Raw genomic sequence first — 8,999 nt, 5'->3', positions numbered from 1 at the left:
TTTAATTATTTTTATTTTTCGCCCAGCCAGGCATTATTTCTAAATGTATAATTTATGATAAATATTAGATGCTGGCTTGAAATGATATGTGTCCACAAGTTGAAATGTTATCAAATGCAATGCACAGCAGTGGAGTTTTGATTATATCAATCGAGAGCAGAGCTATTAAATCTGATTGAGTTTTGATTGTGTTCTCTTATTAGTTCACAAATGGAAGAGTGCTTTACAGTAAATACAGAGTGCAGATATTTCATTTCCATGGACCCAAATTAGCTCCAGGGTGCCGTATGCTAAAATAGCCCTCATTAGATCATGTGAGCGGCACTGAGAGCCATATGGACTCCCCCCCAAATTAGACAGTCCACACCCTGCAGAGGCTGCTGAGGTGGGAAAGGACGTGAAAACACAGTTACTGTACAACCTTTTTGTGAGTGTTGCATATTATATAGTGCAGCAATTGTCAAATGTCTAGAATCTAAGCTTATTATTGCAATGTTGTCAATAATCACAGTAAGGCATTAATCTGAATAAAGTGGGTACACTTGGAGCTCAGTATGCATTTAGAATAGAGAAGTAAAGTGTTAATTTGACAGAATTTACAATACATGTGGCCTTAAGCTAGCAGCCATATTAGAGAGGATTAACAGCAACAGTGTCAGGAAGTAGTAAATATTTATCACAGTTCAGCATCTATTTATTTGTTGCCAATAGCTTAAGTTAAAGTTTTTAACCCAAAGACTGGAGGCTATTTCTATGATCAAATTAAATAAATATATTTTGAAAAAGCTTCTTATTATTGCTAACACGAGATATAGATAAATATTAGAGTAGGTCAGCATTATAAACTTTACATAGTCCAGTATGACTCTTTAAAAGGTAGGAAAGACATGACTTCAGATAGTGAAATACTGAGAGAGAAATAGAGTCAGGAACCTGCACTAAAGTAAAACATCAAAGGGTACTGACACTCACACTCTCTCGCATATTTAGGTGTCATCATTTCATTAACAACTGGAAAAAAGGATAAGACAGACTTCACAAGATTAAAAGCTTTGGTCATTAGTCAAATGGATTTAAACATTTTCTTCAAAAGCTGCCTCTTATGGTTGTGCAAATGACGACTTCAAATAGGGAAATTAAGAGTTGATATACTGTTGGCAGACGGCTTTAGAATGAGATTGTGACTTTGACGCTGGAAACCACAGTTATCAACATTGCTTTTTTTTTCATGATAGTGATCCTTCTCTCACCTCTACCAGTTAGATATATACTTTTAAAACGTAACAACACCTAGACTAAATGTGGCAGATTGAAAAATCTATATACAAGTATTTGAAAAAAGGCAAACGACAATTGGCCAATTTTACTCTTTAGTTTTGTCGACTAGTGGCATGTTTACCTTTTCCTAATAAGCACTGCATTATAGTTTTGTGAATTAGTACTGTCCTGTGTGAGAAACAGAAAAAGTAGATGTGTGTTCAAACAGCATGAAAAAGTTCTGATCAGACTTGATCCTACCATAAACCGGACAAATGCTCATTGGGGTCTTTAATAAAGTCACAAAACAAAAACATATTTTACTTGGGAAACAGAGGGTTTGAGTCTCCAAACGGACCAAAGTTGGATCCTGGAATGATACCTTGGTCTGATGCACTTGAGCAAGGCCGTATAGTAGCTGCTCATTACTCCCTATACTATTTATCCTACATCTCTTCCACTTGCACAGGCCATGGTCACTAAAGTCAAATCTGTAGTCAACCGAAGAGCAAGGCTATATCGACTTCTGCCCATATACTATGTCCATCCATCAATGTTCTACCACTCATTTGGAGTAGGTTTGGGCAGCAATATAAACTCCAATGAGGGCCTAAGGTGGAGGAGAACTTGGCGATCGTAGATGAGCAGAGCAGAGACATTCTGACATACATAAAACAAAAGCAGGATACAGTAGCTAAAGGCAGAGAGCTGAGGGAGTGGCGAGCCGACATAGACGCCATCTTCCTTTTCCCACACTGGTCACAGCTGTATGGTTTCTCCGTCAGAGAGATACAAGAATCCTTGCAGCATTTTGTAGTTTTTTTACCCAAACTCCAGTTGGATCTCCAAAACACCTCATATCATACCTATATGCAGTTCTATTTCAAGCTTGTTTTGGGCTCCAAGCTTCACAGCCTGTCCCTAAAGCTAAACCCAGGTGCCAACAAAAGGAAACACACTTTGTATTCTCATTTCTTGTTTTCTATCAGTAATCGCTTGCACATCATGACCACATCTGAGGATTGAAACACAAACAGATTGTTAAATACAGAGCCACGCCTCCAGGCTCCATCTTCTTTTTTTATATTTCCCACGGGATTACATACGAGTACATCACCTACTGTACATAGCCAGGCTGACATCCTTTTAAAAAGAGCATTTTTCAGATGTGCTTAGGACTGTGCACATTCGTTGTTGACACATCTTTCTTTCCCCTAGCCTAGCTTCTGGCAATGTGGTCGGTCTTGACTACTAATGTGGCACTGAAAGGATTTCCTGGACCCTTGCGCATCAGATCATCTTTTCTACTCAGAAAAGTTCAGGTGTGAAGCAATGGAAATACTGTTAGCCCTGTTCTACACATTGAAATATATCGTTCTATACCTTTTCCTTATTCAAAATCACCATTATCCAAACCTTTTGACAAGAAAATCAAATACAAGCCTCATGGCGAGTGACCAACAGACAATAAAGCAATCGAAGGCCAAGCTTAAGTGGCTCTTTCCGGTAGAATGACATTACTTTTATTATACTGACAACAGGGCCGTTGCATAGTGGGAGAGACCTTTGTTGGAGCGGAAGATTAATGGAGGATTCAGGTAGATAGTCCCAGAGGCCAGAGAGCCACTCTGAAACTAAATGACATCAGATGGCACAATGAAGCCAGACCGCTCCTTCATATAAGCAAGCACTACTGAGATAAATTGCCTTTTCCCCTCTTAATCTATTATAAGCTCCTTTGGAATTAGTGTAAGTTCTTGGGTTTTGAAAAAAGAAATCAAAGAAAAAGAAGGGGAAAAAAGAAACTATGATTACTGTACAAGTTTCCGAAAGCTATTATTAGTTGAGTTTTTAATGTACTTTCTATCTTTGAAATAGGCAGGCGGACTTCCACTAATCTGTTTTCTGAAATGGGTTTTCTTTGCTGACTTGCATTTTTGCAATTCCCTAAATGCAACAGTCATAGCTAAACAGCTTTATTGTGAGTGTGACTGGCAAGCAGGTTTCTGTAAGATTAATATATACTTGAGAGACCTCTTCATCCTCCATCCGAAACTCTTTACAAGTGCACCACAGCAGCCATTGCTAAACTAATGTTGGTGGTTTGTTAAGCAGTTCAGAAGCATTTCCAGTTGAGTCTTATCACTGGTTGATCAAAGAAATGGGATTCCAATAACATATCACAAATGCAGCAGTAATATCATCAGTTGTAAAGTCAGCATGTTGTCTTGTAAAAAACAACGCATACACTCAGTTCCATAGATAGAAGCTGCCAAGCTTCACTGTAAGACAAAGTCAAGACTGACAGAGATTTCTCATAAGCCACAGAATACATGAGTACAGAATCCTCAAGCAAGGAAATAATCGTATAGAAAATCTTGTTTAACATCACAGGGAAAAAAATGTCACTCGTCAATCAGTTTATAATGCCTCTAGCTAAGGGAGGCGTGATTCTTTTGATTATTTCATTATTTTTGAGTAATTTATTGTTTGGTGGAAAGGGAAGTGCTAACAGCTGGTATGGCAGCAATTGCTATTATTCTTGTAATTACCTTAATGCAATATCTGACTTAAAGGAGAAATCATTAGTGTTTCACTACCTCAACACTTTTTCTTATAATCCTGCTGTTCATTTATTTCCTTGTTTAATACAAATGGAATCATTAAGTGAGAGTTGGTGAATGCTGTCTCTACACTGTTGTTTGATATTTCTTTTTCATTTAACCGCCACAAGTCAGGCAGTCACTCATCCACGATGTTCATTGTGCTGATTATTCCACAGCAGTGGGAATACTTCCTGCTAAAGTCAATGGCCCTGCACACCCACACATGTGTTTTCAGTTATTCTGGCTTTATACTTCTTCACTGTTCATTACTGTAATATATTTTATATTATAAATTACCATGCAGATGTGCACAGTCAGCAAATAGAAACAGTAATGCACTGTGTTTGCACGTGGTGGAGCACACTCAGTACATTTACTCAAGTACTGTACTTACGTAATGCCAATGTATACTTATAAATAGTTATACTATACATTATTTGACAACTTTAGTTACCAGTTTCTTTTTCAAATTACGAATTTTGCATACAAATTGCATATAACATATGGTGTATTGTTATGCGGTAAACTATCCAACAGTATAGTCAGGCTGTAAAACCACCACAGACCACCGCACCACTAAGCCTGTCACTGATGTGCAATAAAACTGCCTGTAAATGTAACACATGTTTTGCACTACCACTACTCATGTGCAAAATATACGTATGTACAATTAACGCTTTATTGCTTTATAATGTATCTACAATCTTTAAACCTTATGGGAACCTTCAACACTTTTGTGATACATATTTAGATTCTTGCTTATTTGTTTTTATTTGTTCATTATTCTTTTAATAACTTAGGCTTTTATTTAATAATACTTTATATAGGTATACTCCTATTGCGTTCTATCTGCATCCTTCCCTGCTGTAAGGCTCTAGATTTTCCAACTACAGGACAGACAAAGGAATTCTGAAACGGATCTTATTCAAGTAAAGCTAAATGGATTAGTTATTTTTCTTATTAGTTGATAAGTAAAACGATTTTTACATTTTGTCTTACGTATTTCTTGTAATTATTTTTAAACTAATACATTGTATATGACTTGATGCTTTGAGCCACTTGTTTTTACTTAAGGTACGTTTTACTCATTATACTTATTTAACATTTTTAATGCAACTGAATGTTGAGTATTTTAGAATGTGCTATTCGTACGTCTTCCTCCATCACTGTGTAAGGAATATTTAGACTGTCAGCACAAACTGCAGCATCATCACTTTCACAGACTGTGAACAGACCTGGTAAAATATTCATGAACCACATCAGAACCACTGCAATCACTCGATTTGTTCATGAGGTCAAAGTAAATCCGTGCAAATTGTTCACATTGAGTTAAGTCTGGAGAAGTTGACACTCAAATTGGCTGTTCACAGACAGTATCTTATCTTGAAAAAACAGATTGAGGATGGAGCGCAATAAAAAAGAATTGCTTTTTAAATAGTTACGAGGCTTAAGACAATGGTACACATTTTAGCATAAACTGTGTGAACTTATTGTTAGCAACCAAGCCATAAAGAGCCTTTTCACCTTTTCAATGAATAATGCTCAATCAAGCGAGAAGTAAACAAAACTATTATTAGAAAAAAGAAAGAAGAATGGGGAGTCATTGTGCTTATTTTGTAAGACATACAATAGTTTATTAAAAGGTACCAAATATAAACCTCACAAAAAAAGAAAATATTGCAAAGTGTTTCAAATGAACAGTCACATCTCAAGCTAAAAGACAAGTGATAGCTAAGTGCATTATTTCTTAAGACACACAATACTGTATGGTACCCTTCAATCAAATATTTGCATGAAAAATGTGTAAATGACTGCATTGTTTAGTCTGTCACAGTAAACTACAATCCAATGAGGTTAGATTGTACAATGAAACTGCAACTTATCAACTAATAATAGAAAACAATATGTATTGAAAAATAAAACATATACATTCTTAATCAACCCGATATCACGGCAAGACGTGAACATGTGACGATTTTGTCCCTACAAACGTGACAGTTACACGGTATTGTTAACCAGTGGAGAAATAACCGGAAATGCCAAGCAAATGGTACCCCGACGGTCGACTGTTATTGTCAATATTAATATAATAATGATTTATTTATAATAGTCACACTCGATTATGCCGATTTTCTTGTTGGCCCAGCTGGTCGACACCTCATTTAGCAGAGACAAAGGCTACATTAATGTATTAAATTGATGTTAATCCGTGCGTGTGGATGTGGAATTAACGGACGTGACGTTGTGCAATTGAGTTGCCAGGCAACAGCTTCGGTTCATCTTAATTTACAAACTCTTCAACTACAGATGGAAGGCTGACAGGCAGGTAGGCCATCCAGTTACTTTAGCCGGCTCAGATGATTGGTCGTGCTTTTTACAGTGCCACGGCTTCCACATTTTGTTATGGATTTGTTGTCAAAGCACTTCAGATATTCATTGCTATCGAGATGTTGAGAGGAATTCCATGGAATATAACAACAAGTGTATCTCGAGCCGGTTTCTGAAACTTACCTACCCCACCTTTAATGTCAGCAAAACATTACAATTATTATTTACAATGGACTACGCTTAGCTAACAGACTCATTTCCACCACTCATGGACCACACCCACCTTTTCTTTGAAAAACTGGGTGACATACGGTCGCCCCTTTAGTCCCTCTCTCTTGTCTTTCTCTCCTTTCTTTTCTCTTTTGAAAGCCTGACTTTGTTAGTCGTTGAGACATCGTACACACGTAAGTACTAGCATCCCTGCTCCTAACATGCTCTCACTCTGCTAGAAAGTGCCGGCAGTGCTGCACCGCGTTTGGAGGCAGGACCTCTGGATGTAAATAGAGGGGGGTGTTCGATGCTTTGGACAATTAACTTTTGGAAGAAAATAAGTGAAATGAATCGTAAGTTTAGTGAGTACATTATCAATATGATGTTATATTAATGTTAATTATTGATGATGGATGAAAGGTTACTTAAATTTGTTTTCTTAATGTTCTAAAAATGTTTGGGGCCCCTGTCAGTCACGGGCCCTTAGAATCATCCTAACTTTTCACCCCCTTACGGCGCCCCTGGCTGTATTTACACGATTTACACCATAACGGTGCACAGCTGATAGAATGGGACACCTGGTGGTTAAAGCACGTTATTGAATTGTATTATTTTATTATTAGATATTAATAGGAGGATGTGCAAAACAGACAAACTAATAAGGCTTAATTTAAACATTAAAGAGTACTTTAGGTTAAGGTCTTCTTTTGAATAAGAAAAAAGCTTTGGGGGTAGCCTATAGAAAAAGAATATGGAGGGGTGAAACCCTCTTTAAAGGCCCTGTCACACTGTCCCGAAATTGACTCCCGATGGACACACGAATATGGAATTGTGAATTTCGCACGAAGATGGCCCCGAACTTGGTCATCGGCCAAGCAACAGCCGAAGCAAGTACGATGCCTACAGAAGGCCACACGATGGCACCCGAACCTCACACGAAGGCGACACGTGACCTCCCGATGGTATAAAAGCTTCGGCCGTGTGGGAAATCAAATTCTTGATCGGAGATTATTGGGAGCAGAACACAAGGTAAATTCTACTTTAATTCTACGTTAACATGCTACCTAAGGCAGGGAGAGGCAGACGGAAGAAGCTGGCTGTTAAATACACCAAGGAAACCAGAGGAAACCGAGGTCCAAGAACACAGCACTGAGTCTGCAACCAGAGAGAGAAAGGGGAGGAAATGCAAGAAAGTCGGGCCAACTAAAACTCCAGAGCGGCCCCCAGAGGGTTCCAGGTCTCCTCAGCAGTCCGAAGAGTCTCGGCAGCATTCACCTTCTCCTCGTCGTAACAGACATGGCGAATCCTCGGAGGATGAAGGTAAATATTTCTAACTTATTTTTGGTATGGATGGGGGCAGGCTTCGAGTTATAAACTGTGCTCTATGGGGAGTCTGCTGCTGCGTGTGAGTGTGTGTGGGTACGCACACACGCACCCACACACACTCACACGCAGCAGCAGCAGCCCTCTCTCTACTTGCTACAAACTTAAATATGAAAAGGTTCAACTACACACGCACACATCATCGGCATATATTGCGTAATAATGTATTGCGCACCTTGGAGGTGCAGTGCAGGCATATTGTCATTCAAGAGATGCATAGTTCTTTTGGAAAGCATGTTTTTCTTTTAGCCTATTTACCTCGTTAACGTAAAAAATACTCATTACATTGACACATGCATTATTTGTGATTAAAATAATGGTTGTTGGTAATGTATTAGCGACCCCCACAGACGTATAGTTTCACTGCGTCCGTGGGAGCTCAGACCCCTCCTTATGTGAGCTCAGCTCCCATTGGCTCCTACATAACTCGAACCCTGGATGGGGGGCAAGAGGGGTAATTGATTTTGTTATATATTCTCATACATTGTTGTCCTGCATGTACTTAATTTGTTTTTCATTTGGTATCTTTTCAGATGAGTCAGCCTCCCCCGCCCTCCCTGCAGGCAAGTCCAAGCCTGAAGTGGGCAAGGGCGACAAAGGGAAAGGCAAGGCCCAGAAGGAGAACCCACCCCCTGGTGTATCATACAGCTTCACAGAGGCGCAGGAGGAGGCAATCACTTGCTGGGTGAAGAGTAAGAAGCTACTGTATGACATGAAGGACAAACAGTACAAAGAGAAGGCATTAAAGAGGCACCTATGGGAGGGAAAGGCTGCGGAGTACAGGTTGGATTGTAAGTAGAAAAAAATGTACATTCAATTACTTTCAAATATTTTAAATCTATTTCAGATACTTGACATACATTGCTGCCAATGAACATTTCAATGATTGGACTAATTATTTGTTTTGATTTCTGCCATTGCAGATCATTCAATTCTGAAATGGTATCAAACACAGAGGACTCGATTCTCAAAGTTGCGGGAGGGCCAACCCAAGAAGAAATCCCAGAAGAGGTCTGGTGATGGTCTGTCAAGCAGTGACGAGGAAGACCCCATCCTTGCTGAGGAGGCCAGTGAGAATGACGGTGACCGTGACAAGTTCATCTGCCGGGTCTTTGGGTTTCTGAAGCCACACATCAGATGTCACAACAAGGAAATACCAGCTAGTGTGAGTATATCATTGAAATTAAATTAAAACTGAACTTTGTCGAAAATGTT

This window comes from Pseudochaenichthys georgianus, chromosome 3 (assembly GCF_902827115.2).
Source record: "Pseudochaenichthys georgianus chromosome 3, fPseGeo1.2, whole genome shotgun sequence".
Lineage (NCBI taxonomy): Eukaryota > Metazoa > Chordata > Actinopteri > Perciformes > Channichthyidae > Pseudochaenichthys > Pseudochaenichthys georgianus.
This window is presented reverse-complemented; position numbering follows the sequence as displayed.